The sequence below is a fragment of the Lactuca sativa genome, chromosome 4 (genome assembly GCF_002870075.4).
Source record: "Lactuca sativa cultivar Salinas chromosome 4, Lsat_Salinas_v11, whole genome shotgun sequence".
NCBI lineage: Eukaryota > Viridiplantae > Streptophyta > Magnoliopsida > Asterales > Asteraceae > Lactuca > Lactuca sativa.
The window spans coordinates 277,251,549-277,268,477 of record NC_056626.2 but is presented as its reverse complement, the minus strand read 5'-3'; positions in this window follow the sequence as shown (position 1 = coordinate 277,268,477).

The window sequence follows — 16,929 nt, the reverse complement described above, 5'->3', positions numbered from 1 at the left end:
TTCCTATTCGTCCTTGGCATGATGTGTCAATGGAATTCAGTATGGCTTTGCCTAGAATTCAAAGGGGGAAAGGAATCCATTATAGTGGTGGTGGATAGGTTTTTAAAAATGGCTCACTTTATGCCATGTCATAAAACCAATGATTTATCTAATGTGTCTGATTTGTACTTTAAAGAAGTGGTTCGCTTGCATATTATTCCTAAAACTATTGTTTCTGATAGGGATTCCTTGTTTTTGAGTTAAATTTGGAACACTTTGTGGAGGAAAGTTGGTACTAAGTTACTTTTTAGTACGTCCCATCAACCACAAACTGATGGGCAAACGAAGGTGACTAATAGAACTTTGGGTACGTTGTTGAGGGGGTTGGTTAGCAAAACTCAAAAACAGTTGGACATCAAACTTACACATGCTGAGTTTACGAGTAATCATTCTCCTACTTATGCTATAGGTCACTCCTTTATAAGTGGTGTATGGTGTGAATCCTTACAATCCATTGTATTTGATTCCATTTCCAAACGATGAATTGGTTCACAAGGATGCTAATGACAAATTGAAGGCCATGTTGAAACTACACCAACAAGTTCGTCTAAAGATGGAAGCCGTAAATGACGTGTCCAAATAGAATTCCAACATACATAGGAAACCACGTGTCTTTCAAAATGGTGACTTGGTTTAGGTGCACATGAGGAAATAACGTTTTCCTAACAAAAGGAAGAACAAAAGTTGATGCCAAGAGCTGAAGGTCCTTACAAGCCTTTGTAAGTGGTGTATGGTGTGAATCCTTACAAGCTTTTGTATTTGATTCCATTTCAAAACGATAAATTGGTTCACAAGGATGCTAATGACAAGTTGAAGGCAATGGTGAAACTACGCCAACAAGTTTGTGAAGATTGAAGCCGTGAATGACGTGTACTAACAGAATTCCAACATGCATAGGACACCACATGTCTTTCAAGATAGTGACCTGGTTTAGGTGCATATGAGGAAAGAACGTTTTCCTAACAAAAGGAAGAACAAAAGTTGATGCCAAGAGCTGAAGGTCCTTACAAAGTGGTGACACATGTCAATGATAATGCTTATAAGGTGGATCTGGGAGGAGACCATGGAGTGCATGCTACCTTTAATGTGGGAGACCTTTCACCGTATCTTGTTGAGTATGGACTTGATGAATTAAGGTCATTTCCTTTCAAAGGGGGAGGGGAGGATCCATGGATGGATCATGAAAAGCCGAAAAAGGTGATGGATTAGTGATTACTAGTAGGCTAGAAGATGGTTTGTACTTAATGGTTGGGTTGTGCATGGTAACCTACGTATTGAATTAAGGTCGCATGAACGCTAGGGCAACATTTTAAAGGCTTCATAAGTGCTCAAAACCGTTACTTTTTTCTTCATCAAGCCTTGTATCCCTTATTGATACTCTTTAGTGGATTTGGGTTACACTTTATTGCCTCTTTTTTCTCCTTAATCATGGATGCTTTTTTCATTCATTAGTGTTTCAGACGTTTTTTTGTGTGGTTTCATGAGTTTCTTTAATTTTCATTATTAGTTTAACTGAGTAGTTGGTTGGGTGGCTTGTAACCACCAACTTTGTAATAAAGGCTTCATATAAGCCAAATTATGCATGGAAAAAAGAGATAGACGAAATTTTAATCAAAAGAACCTTTGTTCAGTTTGAATTATAGTTATAGTTCATTATTTGTCATAGTCGAGACATGTTCTTGACTTGATACGCATTCAGAGAAATATTATGTCTTGGATAGTTTTCACAAGTATACAACATAGTAGGTCTTGATTTGTTACTAATCGATCCATTTCTTCCCATACACCTATCATTTGTGGTTGTTATTGTAGCTTAATTTACCTAAACACGGCCCTACTCACTTAATCAAGCCCATAAAGGCATCAAAAGGCAATCACATTTGTGTCCCTAAACATGCAATACGGGAGTTGCTGATTCGTGAAGCTCATGGTGGTGGTTTGGCGGGTCATTTTTCCATTACCAAAACTTTGAAGGTGCTTTAAGAACATTTCTTCTGGCCTAAAGATGTTAGGGATGTAACCAACATAGTGGGCAAGTGTGTTACATGTCGGATGACGAAAAAAACCATCATGCATGGTGTTTACACTCCTTTGCCGGTTCCTATTCGTCCTTGGCATGATGTGTCAATGGAATTCAGTATGGCTTTGCCTAGAATTCAAAGGGGGAAAGGAATCCATTATAGTGGTGGTGGATAGGTTTTTAAAAATGGCTCACTTTATGCCATGTCATAAAACCAATGATTTATCTAATGTGTCTGATTTGTACTTTAAAGAAGTGGTTCGCTTGCATATTATTCCTAAAACTATTGTTTCTGATAGGGATTCCTTGTTTTTGAGTTAAATTTGGAACACTTTGTGGAGGAAAGTTGGTACTAAGTTACTTTTTAGTACGTCCCATCAACCACAAACTGATGGGCAAACGAAGGTGACTAATAGAACTTTGGGTACGTTGTTGAGGGGGTTGGTTAGCAAAACTCAAAAACAGTTGGACATCAAACTTACACATGCTGAGTTTATGAGTAATCATTCTCCTACTTATGCTATAGGTCACTCCTTTATAAGTGGTGTCTGGTGTGAATCCTTACAATCCATTGTATTTGATTCCATTTCCAAACGATGAATTGGTTCACAAGGATGCTAATGACAAATTGAAGGCCATGTTGAAACTACACCAACAAGTTCGTCTGAAGATTGAAGCCGTGAATGACGTGTCCAAATAGAATTCCAACATACATAGGAAACCACATGTCTTTCAAAATGGTGACTTGGTTTAGGTGCACATGAGGAAATAACGTTTTCCTAACAAAAGGAAGAACAAAAGTTGATGCCAAGAGCTGAAGGTCCTTACAAGCCTTTGTAAGTGGTGTATGGTGTGAATCCTTACAAGCCTTTGTATTTGATTCCATTTCAAAACGATAAATTGGTTCACAAGGATGCTAATGACAAGTTGAAGGCAATGGTGAAACTACGCCAACAAGTTTGTGAAGATTGAAGCCGTGAATGACGTGTACTAACAGAATTCCAACATGCATAGGACACCACATGTCTTTCAAGATAGTGACCTGGTTTAGGTGCATATGAGGAAAGAACGTTTTCCTAACAAAAGGAAGAACAAAAGTTGATGCCAAGAGCTGAAGGTCCTTACAAAGTGGTGACACATGTCAATGATAATACTTATAAGGTGGATCTGGGAGGAGACCATGGAGTGCATGCTACCTTTAATGTGGGAGACCTTTCACCGTATCTTGTTGAGTATGGACTTGATGAATTAAGGTCATTTCCTTTCAAAGGGGGAGGGGAAGATCCATGGATGGATCATGAAAAGCCGAAAAAGGTGATGGATTAGTGATTACTAGTAGGCTAGAAGATGGTTTGTACTTAATGGTTGGGTTGTGCATGGTAACCTACGTATTGAATTAAGGTCGCGTGAACGCTAGGGCAACATTTTAAAGGCTTCATAAGTGCTCAAAACCGTTACTTTTTTCTTCATCAAGCCTTGTATCCCTTATTGATACTCTTTAGTGGATTTGGGTTACACTTTATTGCCTCTTTTTTCTCCTTAATGGAACATGGATGCTTTTTTCATTCATTAGTGTTTCAGACGTTTTTTTGTGTGGTTTCATGAGTTTCTTTAATTTTCATTATTAGTTTAACTGAGTAGTTGGTTGGGTGGCTTGTAACCACCAACTTTGTAATAAAGGCTTCATATAAGCCAAATTATGCATGGAAAAAAGAGATAGACGAAATTTTAATCAAAAGAACCTTTGTTCAGTTTGAATTATAGTTATAGTTCATTATTTGTCATAGTCGAGACATGTTCTTGACTTGATACGCATTCAGAGAAATATTATGTCTTGGATAGTTTTCACAAGTATACAACATAGTAGGTCTTGATTTGTTACTAATCGATCCATTTCTTCCCATACACCTATCATTTGTGGTTGTTATTGTAGCTTAATTTACCTAAACACGGCCCTACTCACTTAATCAAGCCCATAAAGGCATCAAAAGGCAATCACATTTGTGTCCCTAAACATGCAATACGGGAGTTGCTGATTCGTGAAGCTCATGGTGGTGGTTTGGCGGGTCATTTTTCCATTACCAAAACTTTGAAGGTGCTTTAAGAACATTTCTTCTGGCCTAAAGATGTTAGGGATGTAACCAACATAGTGGGCAAGTGTGTTACATGTCGGATGACGAAAAAAACCATCATGCATGGTGTTTACACTCCTTTGTCGGTTCCTATTCGTCCTTGGCATGATGTGTCAATGGAATTCAGTATGGCTTTGCCTAGAATTCAAAGGGGGAAAGGAATCCATTATAGTGGTGGTGGATAGGTTTTTAAAAATGGCTCACTTTATGCCATGTCATAAAACCAATGATTTATCTAATGTGTCTGATTTGTACTTTAAAGAAGTGGTTCGCTTGCATATTATTCCTAAAACTATTGTTTCTGATAGGGATTCCTTGTTTTTGAGTTAAATTTGGAACACTTTGTGGAGGAAAGTTGGTACTAAGTTACTTTTTAGTACGTCCCATCAACCACAAACTGATGGGCAAACGAAGGTGACTAATAGAACTTTGGGTACGTTGTTGAGGGGGTTGGTTAGCAAAACTCAAAAACAGTTGGACATCAAACTTACACATGCTGAGTTTATGAGTAATCATTCTCCTACTTATGCTATAGGTCACTCCTTTATAAGTGGTGTCTGGTGTGAATCCTTACAATCCATTGTATTTGATTCCATTTCCAAACGATGAATTGGTTCACAAGGATGCTAATGACAAATTGAAGGCCATGTTGAAACTACACCAACAAGTTCGTCTGAAGATTGAAGCCGTGAATGACGTGTCCAAATAGAATTCCAACATACATAGGAAACCACGTGTCTTTCAAAATGGTGACTTGGTTTAGGTGCACATGAGGAAATAACGTTTTCCTAACAAAAGGAAGAACAAAAGTTGATGCCAAGAGCTGAAGGTCCTTACAAGCCTTTGTAAGTGGTGTATGGTGTGAATCCTTACAAGCCTTTGTATTTGATTCCATTTCAAAACGATAAATTGGTTCACAAGGATGCTAATGACAAGTTGAAGGCAATGGTGAAACTACGCCAACAAGTTTGTGAAGATTGAAGCCGTGAATGACGTGTACTAACAGAATTCCAACATGCATAGGACACCACATGTCTTTCAAGATAGTGACCTGGTTTAGGTGCATATGAGGAAAGAACGTTTTCCTAACAAAAGGAAGAACAAAAGTTGATGCCAAGAGCTGAAGGTCCTTACAAAGTGGTGACACATGTCAATGATAATACTTATAAGGTGGATCTGGGAGGAGACCATGGAGTGCATGCTACCTTTAATGTGGGAGACCTTTCACCGTATCTTGTTGAGTATGGACTTGATGATTTAAGGTCATTTCCTTTCAAAGGGGGGGGGGGGGGGGGGGAGGATCCATGGATGGATCATGAAAAGCCGAAAAAGGTGATGGATTAGTGATTACCAGTAGGCTAGAAGGTGGTTTGTACTTAATGGTTGGGTTGTGCATGGTAACCTACGTATTGAATTAAGGTCGCGTGAACGCTAGGGCAACATTTTAAAGGCTTCATAAGTGCTCAAAACCGTTACTTTTTTCTTCATCAAGCCTTGTATCCCTTATTGATACTCTTTAGTGGATTTGGGTTACACTTTATTGCCTCTTTTTTCTCCTTAATGGAACATGGATGCTTTTTTCATTCATTAGTGTTTCAGACGTTTTTTTGTGTGGTTTCATGAGTTTCTTTAATTTTCATTATTAGTTTAACTGAGTAGTTGGTTGGGTGGCTTGTAACCACCAACTTTGTAATAAAGGCTTCATATAAGCCAAATTATGCATGGAAAAAAGAGATAGACGAAATTTTAATCAAAAGAACCTTTGTTCAGTTTGAATTATAGTTATAGTTCATTATTTGTCATAGTCGAGACATGTTCTTGACTTGATACGCATTCAGAGAAATATTATGTCTTGGATAGTTTTCACAAGTATACAACATAGTAGGTCTTGATTTGTTACTAATCGATCCATTTCTTCCCATACACCTATCATTTGTGGTTGTTATTGTAGCTTAATTTACCTAAACACGGCCCTACTCACTTAATCAAGCCCATAAAGGCATCAAAAGGCAATCACATTTGTGTCCCTAAACATGCAATACGGGAGTTGCTGATTCGTGAAGCTCATGGTGGTGGTTTGGCGGGTCATTTTTCCATTACCAAAACTTTGAAGGTGCTTTAAGAACATTTCTTCTGGCCTAAAGATGTTAGGGATGTAACCAACATAGTGGGCAAGTGTGTTACATGTCGGATGACGAAAAAAACCATCATGCATGGTGTTTACACTCCTTTGTCGGTTCCTATTCGTCCTTGGCATGATGTGTCAATGGAATTCAGTATGGCTTTGCCTAGAATTCAAAGGGGGAAAGGAATCCATTATAGTGGTGGTGGATAGGTTTTTAAAAATGGCTCACTTTATGCCATGTCGTAAAACCAATGATTTATCTAATGTGTCTGATTTGTACTTTAAAGAAGTGGTTCGCTTGCATATTATTCCTAAAACTATTGTTTCTGATAGGGATTCCTTGTTTTTGAGTTAAATTTGGAACACTTTGTGGAGGAAAGTTGGTACTAAGTTACTTTTTAGTACGTCCCAACAACCACAAACTGATGTGCAAACGAAGGTGACTAATAGAACTTTGGGTACGTTGTTGAGGGGGTTGGTTAGCAAAACTCAAAAACAGTTGGACATCAAACTTACACATGCTGAGTTTATGAGTAATCATTCTCCTACTTATGCTATAGGTCACTCCTTTATAAGTGGTGTATGGTGTGAATCCTTACAATCCATTGTATTTGATTACATTTCCAAACGATGAATTGGTTCACAAGGATGCTAATGACAAATTGAAGGCCATGTTGAAACTACACCAACAAGTTCGTCTGAAGATTGAAGCCGTGAATGACGTGTCCAAATAGAATTCCAACATACATAGGAAACCACGTGTCTTTCAAAATGGTGACTTGGTTTAGGTGCACATGAGGAAATAACGTTTTCCTAACAAAAGGAAGAACAAAAGTTGATGCCAAGAGCTGAAGGTCCTTACAAGCCTTTGTAAGTGGTGTATGGTGTGAATCCTTACAAGCCTTTGTATTTGATTCCATTTCAAAACGATAAATTGGTTCACAAGGATGCTAATGACAAGTTGAAGGAAATGGTGAAACTACGCCAACAAGTTTGTGAAGATTGAAGCCGTGAATGACGTGTACTAACAGAATTCCAACATGCATAGGACACCACATGTCTTTCAAGATAGTGACCTGGTTTAGGTGCATATGAGGAAAGAACGTTTTCCTAACAAAAGGAAGAACAAAAGTTGATGCCATGAGCTGAAGGTCCTTACAAAGTGGTGACACATGTCAATGATAATACTTATAAGGTGGATCTGGGAGGAGACCATGGAGTGCATGCTACCTTTAATGTGGGAGACCTTTCACCGTATCTTGTTGAGTATGGACTTGATGATTTAAGGTCATTTCCTTTCAAAGGGGGGGGGGGGGGGGGGGGGGGGAGGATCCATGGATGGATCATGAAAAGCCGAAAAAGGTGATGGATTAGTGATTACCAGTAGGCTAGAAGGTGGTTTGTACTTAATGGTTGGGTTGTGCATGGTAACCTACGTATTGAATTAAGGTCGCGTGAACGCTAGGGCAACATTTTAAAGGCTTCATAAGTGCTCAAAACCGTTACTTTTTTCTTCATCAAGCCTTGTATCCCTTATTGATACTCTTTAGTGGATTTGGGTTACACTTTATTGCCTCTTTTTTCTCCTTAATGGAACATGGATGCTTTTTTCATTCATTAGTGTTTTAGACGTTTTTTTGTGTGGTTTCATGAGTTTCTTTAATTTTCATTATTAGTTTAACTGAGTAGTTGGTTGGGTGGCTTGTAACCACCAACTTTGTAATAAAGGCTTCATATAAGCCAAATTATGCATGGAAAAAAGAGATTGACGAAATTTTAATCAAAAGAACCTTTGTTCAGTTTGAATTATAGTTATAGTTCATTATTTGTCATAGTCGAGACATGTTCTTGACTTGATACGCATTCAGAGAAATATTATGTCTTGGATAGTTTTCACAAGTATACAACATAGTAGGTCTTGATTTGTTACTAATCGATCCATTTCTTCCCATACACCTATCATTTGTGGTTGTTATTGTAGCTTAATTTACCTAAACACGGCCCTACTCACTTAATCAAGCCCATAAAGGCATCAAAAGGCAATCACATTTGTGTCCCTAAACATGCAATACGGGAGTTGCTGATTCGTGAAGCTCATGGTGGTGGTTTGGCGGGTCATTTTTCCATTACCAAAACTTTGAAGGTGCTTTAAGAACATTTCTTCTGGCCTAAAGATGTTAGGGATGTAACCAACATAGTGGGCAAGTGTGTTACATGTCGGATGACGAAAAAAACCATCATGCATGGTGTTTACACTCCTTTGTCGGTTCCTATTCGTCCTTGGCATGATGTGTCAATGGAATTCAGTATGGCTTTGCCTAGAATTCAAAGGGGGAAAGGAATCCATTATAGTGGTGGTGGATAGGTTTTTAAAAATGGCTCACTTTATGCCATGTCGTAAAACCAATGATTTATCTAATGTGTCTGATTTGTACTTTAAAGAAGTGGTTCGCTTGCATATTATTCCTAAAACTATTGTTTCTGATAGGGATTCCTTGTTTTTGAGTTAAATTTGGAACACTTTGTGGAGGAAAGTTGGTACTAAGTTACTTTTTAGTACGTCCCATCAACCACAAACTGATGGGCAAACGAAGGTGACTAATAGAACTTTGGGTACGTTGTTGAGGGGGTTGGTTAGCAAAACTCAAAAACAGTTGGACATCAAACTTACACATGCTGAGTTTACGAGTAATCATTCTCCTACTTGTGCTATATGTCACTCCTTTATAAGTGGTGTATGGTGTGAATCCTTACAATCCATTGTATTTGATTACATTTCCAAACGATGAATTGGTTCACAAGGATGCTAATGACAAATTGAAGGCCATGTTGAAACTACACCAACATGTTCGTCTGAAGATTGAAGCCGTGAATGACGTGTCCAAATAGAATTCCAACATACATAGGAAACCACGTGTCTTTCAAAATGGTGACTTGGTTTAGGTGCACATGAGGAAATAACGTTTTCCTAACAAAAGGAAGAACAAAAGTTGATGCCAAGAGCTGAAGGTCCTTACAAGCCTTTGTAAGTGGTGTATGGTGTGAATCCTTACAAGCCTTTGTATTTGATTCCATTTCAAAACGATAAATTGGTTCACAAGGATGCTAATGACAAGTTGAAGGCAATGGTGAAACTACGCCAACAAGTTTGTGAAGATTGAAGCCGTGAATGACGTGTACTAACAGAATTCCAACATGCATAGGACACCACATGTCTTTCAAGATAGTGACCTGGTTTAGGTGCATATGAGGAAAGAACGTTTTCCTAACAAAAGGAAGAACAAAAGTTGATGCCAAGAGCTGAAGGTCCTTACAAAGTGGTGACACATGTCAATGATAATGCTTATAAGGTGGATCTGGGAGGAGACCATGGAGTGCATGCTACCTTTAATGTGGGAGACCTTTCACCGTATCTTGTTGAGTATGGACTTGATGAATTAAGGTCATTTCCTTTCAAAGGGGGAGGGGAGGATCCATGGATGGATCATGAAAAGCCGAAAAAGGTGATGGATTAGTGATTACTAGTAGGCTAGAAGATGGTTTGTACTTAATGGTTGGGTTGTGCATGGTAACCTACGTATTGAATTAAGGTCGCGTGAACGCTAGGGCAACATTTTAAAGGCTTCATAAGTGCTCAAAACCGTTACTTTTTTCTTCATCAAGCCTTGTATCCCTTATTGATACTCTTTAGTGGATTTGGGTTACACTTTATTGCCTCTTTTTTCTCCTTAATGGAACATGGATGCTTTTTTCATTCATTAGTGTTTCAGACGTTTTTTTATGTGGTTTCATGAGTTTCTTTAATTTTCATTATTAGTTTAACTGAGTAGTTGGTTGGGTGGCTTGTAACCACCAACTTTGTAATAAAGGCTTCATATAAGCCAAATTATGCATGGAAAAAAGAGATAGACGAAATTTTAATCAAAAGAACCTTTGTTCAGTTTGAATTATAGTTATAGTTCATTATTTGTCATAGTCGAGACATGTTGTTGACTTGATACGCATTCAGAGAAATATTATGTCTTGGATAGTTTTCACAAGTATACAACATAGTAGGTCTTGATTTGTTACTAATCGATCCATTTCTTCCCGTACACCTATCATTTGTGGTTGTTATTGTAGCTTAATTTACCTAAACACGACCCTACTCACTTAATCAAGCCCATAAAGGCATCAAAAGGCAATCACATTTGTGTCCCTAAACATGCAATACGGGAGTTGCTGATTCGTGAAGCTCATGGTGGTGGTTTGGCGGGTCATTTTTCCATTACCAAAACTTTGAAGGTGCTTTAAGAACATTTCTTCTGGCCTAAAGATGTTAGGGATGTAACCAACATAGTGGGCAAGTGTGTTACATGTCGGATGACGAAAAAAACCATCATGCATGGTGTTTACACTCCTTTGTCGGTTCCTATTCGTCCTTGGCATGATGTGTCAATGGAATTCAGTATGGCTTTGCCTAGAATTCAAAAGGGGGAAAGGAATCCATTATAGTGGTGGTGGATAGGTTTTTAAAAATGGCTCACTTTATGCCATGTCCTAAAACCAATGATTTATCTAATGTGTCTGATTTGTACTTTAAAGAAGTGGTTCGCTTGCATATTATTCCTAAAACTATTGTTTCTGATAGGGATTCCTTGTTTTTGAGTTAAATTTGGAACACTTTGTGGAGGAAAGTTGGTACTAAGTTACTTTTTAGTACGTCCCATCAACCACAAACTGATGGGCAAACGAAGGTGACTAATAGAACTTTGGGTACGTTGTTGAGGGGGTTGGTTAGCAAAACTCAAAAACAGTTGGACATCAAACTTACACATGCTGAGTTTACGAGTAATCATTCTCCTACTTATGCTATAGGTCACTCCTTTATAAGTGGTGTATGGTGTGAATCCTTACAATCCATTGTATTTGATTCCATTTCCAAACGATGAATTGGTTCACAAGGATGCTAATGACAAATTGAAGGCCATGTTGAAACTACACCAACAAGTTCGTCTGAAGATTGAAGCCGTGAATGACGTGTACAAATAGAATTCCAACATACATAGGAAACCACGTGTCTTTCAAAATGGTGACTTGGTTTAGGTGCACATGAGGAAATAACGTTTTCCTAACAAAAGGAAGAACAAAAGTTGATGCCAAGAGCTGAAGGTCCTTACAAGCCTTTGTAAGTGGTGTACGGTGTGAATCCTTACAAGCCTTTGTATTTGATTCCATTTCAAAACGATAAATTGGTTCTCAAGGATGCTAATGACAAGTTGAAGGCAATGGTGAAACTACGCCAACAAGTTTGTGAAGATTGAAGCCGTGAATGACGTGTACTAACAGAATTCCAACATGCATAGGACACCACATGTCTTTCAAGATAGTGACCTGGTTTAGGTGCATATGAGGAAAGAACGTTTTCCTAACAAAAGGAAGAACAAAAGTTGATGCCAAGAGCTGAAGGTCCTTACAAAGTGGTGACACATGTCAATGATAATGCTTATAAGGTGGATCTGGGAGGAGACCATGGAGTGCATGCTACCTTTAATGTGGGAGACCTTTCACCGTATCTTGTTGAGTATGGACTTGATGAATTAAGGTCATTTCCTTTCAAAGGGGGAGGGGAGGATCCATGGATGGATCATGAAAAGCCGAAAAAGGTGATGGATTAGTGATTACCAGTAGGCTAGAAGGTGGTTTGTACTTAATGGTTGGGTTGTGCATGGTAACCTACGTATTGAATTAAGGTCGCGTGAACGCTAGGGCAACATTTTAAAGGCTTCATAAGTGCTCAAAACCGTTACTTTTTTCTTCATCAAGCTTTGTATCCCTTATTGATACTCTTTAGTGGATTTGGGTTACACTTTATTGCCTCTTTTTTCTCCTTAATGGAACATGGATGCTTTTTTCATTCATTAGTGTTTCAGACGTTTTTTTGTGTGGTTTCATGAGTTTCTTTAATTTTCATTATTAGTTTAACTGAGTAGTTGGTTGGGTGGCTTGTAACCACCAACTTTGTAATAAAGGCTTCATATAAGCCAAATTATGCATGGAAAAAAGAGATAGACGAAATTTTAATCAAAAGAACCTTTGTTCAGTTTGAATTATAGTTATAGTTCATTATTTGTCATAGTCGAGACATGTTCTTGACTTGATACGCATTCAGAGAAATATTATGTCTTGGATAATTTTCACAAGTATACAACATAGTAGGTCTTGATTTGTTACTAATCGATCCATTTCTTCCCATACACCTATCATTTGTGGTTGTTATTGTAGCTTAATTTACCTAAACACGACCCTACTCACTTAATCAAGCCCATAAAGGCATCAAAAGGCAATCACATTTGTGTCCCTAAACATGCAATACGGGAGTTGCTGATTCGTGAAGCTCATGGTGGTGGTTTGGCGGGTCATTTTTCCATTACCAAAACTTTGAAGGTGCTTTAAGAACATTTCTTCTGGCCTAAAGATGTTAGGGATGTAACCAACATAGTGGGCAAGTGTGTTACATGTCGGATGACGAAAAAAACCATCATGCATGGTGTTTACACTCCTTTGTCGGTTCCTATTCGTCCTTGGCATGATGTGTCAATGGAATTCAGTATGGCTTTGCCTAGAATTCAAATGGGGGAAAGGAATCCATTATAGTGGTGGTGGATAGGTTTTTAAAAATGGCTCACTTTATGCCATGTCATAAAACCAATGATTTATCTAATGTGTCTGATTTGTACTTTAAAGAAGTGGTTCGCTTGCATATTATTCCTAAAACTATTGTTTATGATAGGGATTCCTTGTTTTTGAGTTAAATTTGGAACACTTTGTGGAGGAAAGTTGGTACTAAGTTACTTTTTAGTACGTCCCATCAACCACAAACTGATGGGCAAACGAAGGTGACTAATAGAACTTTGGGTACGTTGTTGAGGGGGTTGGTTAGCAAAACTCAAAAACAGTTGGACATCAAACTTACACATGCTGAGTTTACGAGTAATCATTCTCCTACTTATGCTATAGGTCACTCCTTTATAAGTGGTGTATGGTGTGAATCCTTACAATCCATTGTATTTGATTCCATTTCCAAACGATGAATTGGTTCACAAGGATGCTAATGACAAATTGAAGGCCATGTTGAAACTACACCAACAAGTTCGTCTGAAGATTGAAGCCGAGAATGACGTGTACAAATAGAATTCCAACATACATAGGAAACCACGTGTCTTTCAAAATGGTGACTTGGTTTAGGTGCACATGAGGAAATAACGTTTTCCTAACAAAAGGAAGAACAAAAGTTGATGCCAAGAGCTGAAGGTCCTTACAAGCCTTTGTAAGTGGTGTATGGTGTGAATCCTTACAAGCCTTTGTATTTGATTCCATTTCAAAACGATAAATTGGTTCACAAGGATGCTAATGACAAGTTGAAGGCAATGGTGAAACTACGCCAACAAGTTTGTGAAGATTGAAGCCGTGAATGACGTGTACTAACAGAATTCCAACATGCATAGGACACCACATGTCTTTCAAGATAGTGACCTGGTTTAGGTGCATATGAGGAAAGAACGTTTTCCTAACAAAAGGAAGAACAAAAGTTGATGCCAAGAGCTGAAGGTCCTTACAAAGTGGTGACACATGTCAATGATAATGCTTATAAGGTGGATCTGGGAGGAGACCATGGAGTGCATGCTACCTTTAATGTGGGAGACCTTTCACCGTATCTTGTTGAGTATGGACTTGATGAATTAAGGTCATTTCCTTTCAAAGGGGGAGGGGAGGATCCATGGATGGATCATGAAAAGCCGAAAAAGGTGATGGATTAGTGATTACTAGTAGGCTAGAAGGTGGTTTGTACTTAATGGTTGGGTTGTGCATGGTAACCTACGTATTGAATTAAGGTCGCGTGAACGCTAGGGCAACATTTTAAAGGCTTCATAAGTGCTCAAAACCGTTACTTTTTTCTTCATCAAGCCTTGTATCCCTTATTGATACTCTTTAGTGGATTTGGGTTACACTTTATTGCCTCTTTTTTCTCCTTAATGGAACATGGATGCTTTTTTCATTCATTAGTGTTTCAGACGTTTTTTTGTGTGGTTTCATGAGTTTCTTTAATTTTCATTATTAGTTTAACTGAGTAGTTGGTTGGGTGGCTTGTAACCACCAACTTTGTAATAAAGGCTTCATATAAGCCAAATTATGCATGGAAAAAAGAGATAGACGAAATTTTAATCAAAAGAACCTTTGTTCAGTTTGAATTATAGTTATAGTTCATTATTTGTCATAGTCGAGACATGTTCTTGACTTGATACGCATTCAGAGAAATATTATGTCTTGGATAGTTTTCACAAGTATACAACATAGTAGGTCTTGATTTGTTACTAATCGATCCATTTCTTCCCATACACCTATCATTTGTGGTTGTTATTGTAGCTTAATTTACCTAAACACGGCCCTACTCACTTAATCAAGCCCATAAAGGCATCAAAAGGCAATCACATTTGTGTCCCTAAACATGCAATACGGGAGTTGCTGATTCGTGAAGCTCATGGTGGTGGTTTGGCGGGTCATTTTTCCATTACCAAAACTTTGAAGGTGCTTTAAGAACATTTCTTCTGGCCTAAAGATGTTAGGGATGTAACCAACATAGTGGGCAAGTGTGTTACATGTCGGATAACGAAAAAAACCATCATGCATGGTGTTTACACTCCTTTGTCGGTTCCTATTCGTCCTTGGCATGATGTGTCAATGGAATTCAGTATGGCTTTGCCTAGAATTCAAAAGGGGGAAAGGAATCCATTATAGTGGTGGTGGATAGGTTTTTAAAAATGGCTCACTTTATGCCATGTCATAAAACCAATGATTTATCTAATGTGTCTGATTTGTACTTTAAAGAAGTGGTTCGCTTGCATATTATTCCTAAAACTATTGTTTCTGATAGGGATTCCTTGTTTTTGAGTTAAATTTGGAACACTTTGTGGAGGAAAGTTGGTACTAAGTTACTTTTTAGTACGTCCCATCAACCACAAACTGATGGGCAAACGAAGGTGACTAATAGAACTTTGGGTACGTTGTTGAGGGGGTTGGTTAGCAAAACTCAAAAACAGTTGGACATCAAACTTACACATGCTGAGTTTACGAGTAATCATTCTCCTACTTATGCTATAGGTCACTCCTTTATAAGTGGTGTATGGTGTGAATCCTTACAATCCATTGTATTTGATTCCATTTCCAAACGATGAATTGGTTCACAAGGATGCTAATGACAAATTGAAGGCCATGTTGAAACTACACCAACAAGTTCATCTGAAGATTGAAGCCGTGAATGACGTGTACAAATAGAATTCCAACATACATAGGAAACCACGTGTCTTTCAAAATGGTGACTTGGTTTAGGTGCACATGAGGAAATAACGTTTTCCTAACAAAAGGAAGAACAAAAGTTGATGCCAAGAGCTGAAGGTCCTTACAAGCCTTTGTAAGTGGTGTACGGTGTGAATCCTTACAAGCCTTTGTATTTGATTCCATTTCAAAACGATAAATTGGTTCACAAGGATGCTAATGACAAGTTGAAGGCAATGGTGAAACTACGCCAACAAGTTTGTGAAGATTGAAGCCGTGAATGACGTGTACTAACAGAATTCCAACATGCATAGGACACCACATGTCTTTCAAGATAGTGACCTGGTTTAGGTGCATATGAGGAAAGAACGTTTTCCTAACAAAAGGAAGAACAAAAGTTGATGCCAAGAGCTGAAGGTCCTTACAAAGTGGTGACACATGTCAATGATAATGCTTATAAGGTGGATCTGGGAGGAGACCATGGAGTGCATGCTACCTTTAATGTGGGAGACCTTTCACCGTATCTTGTTGAGTATGGACTTGATGAATTAAGGTCATTTCCTTTCAAAGGGGGAGGGGAGGATCCATGGATGGATCATGAAAAGCCGAAAAAGGTGATGGATTAGTGATTACCAGTAGGCTAGAAGGTGGTTTGTACTTAATGGTTGGGTTGTGCATGGTAACCTACGTATTGAATTAAGGTCGCGTGAACGCTAGGGCAACATTTTAAAGGCTTCATAAGTGCTCAAAACCGTTACTTTTTTCTTCATCAAGCCTTGTATCCCTTATTGATACTCTTTAGTGGATTTGGGTTACACTTTATTGCCTCTTTTTTCTCCTTAATGGAACATGGATGCTTTTTTCATTCATTAGTGTTTCAGACGTTTTTTTGTGTGGTTTCATGAGTTTCTTTAATTTTCATTATTAGTTTAACTGAGTAGTTGGTTGGGTGGCTTGTAACCACCAACTTTGTAATAAAGGCTTCATATAAGCCAAATTATGCATGGAAAAAAGAGATAGACGAAATTTTAATCAAAAGAACCTTTGTTCAGTTTGAATTATAGTTATAGTTCATTATTTGTCATAGTCGAGACATGTTCTTGACTTGATACGCATTCAGAGAAATATTATGTCTTGGATAGTTTTCACAAGTATACAACATAGTAGGTCTTGATTTGTTACTAATCGATCCATTTCTTCCCATACACCTATCATTTGTGGTTGTTATTGTAGCTTAATTTACCTAAACACGACCCTACTCACTTAATCAAGCCCATAAAGGCATCAAAAGGCAATCA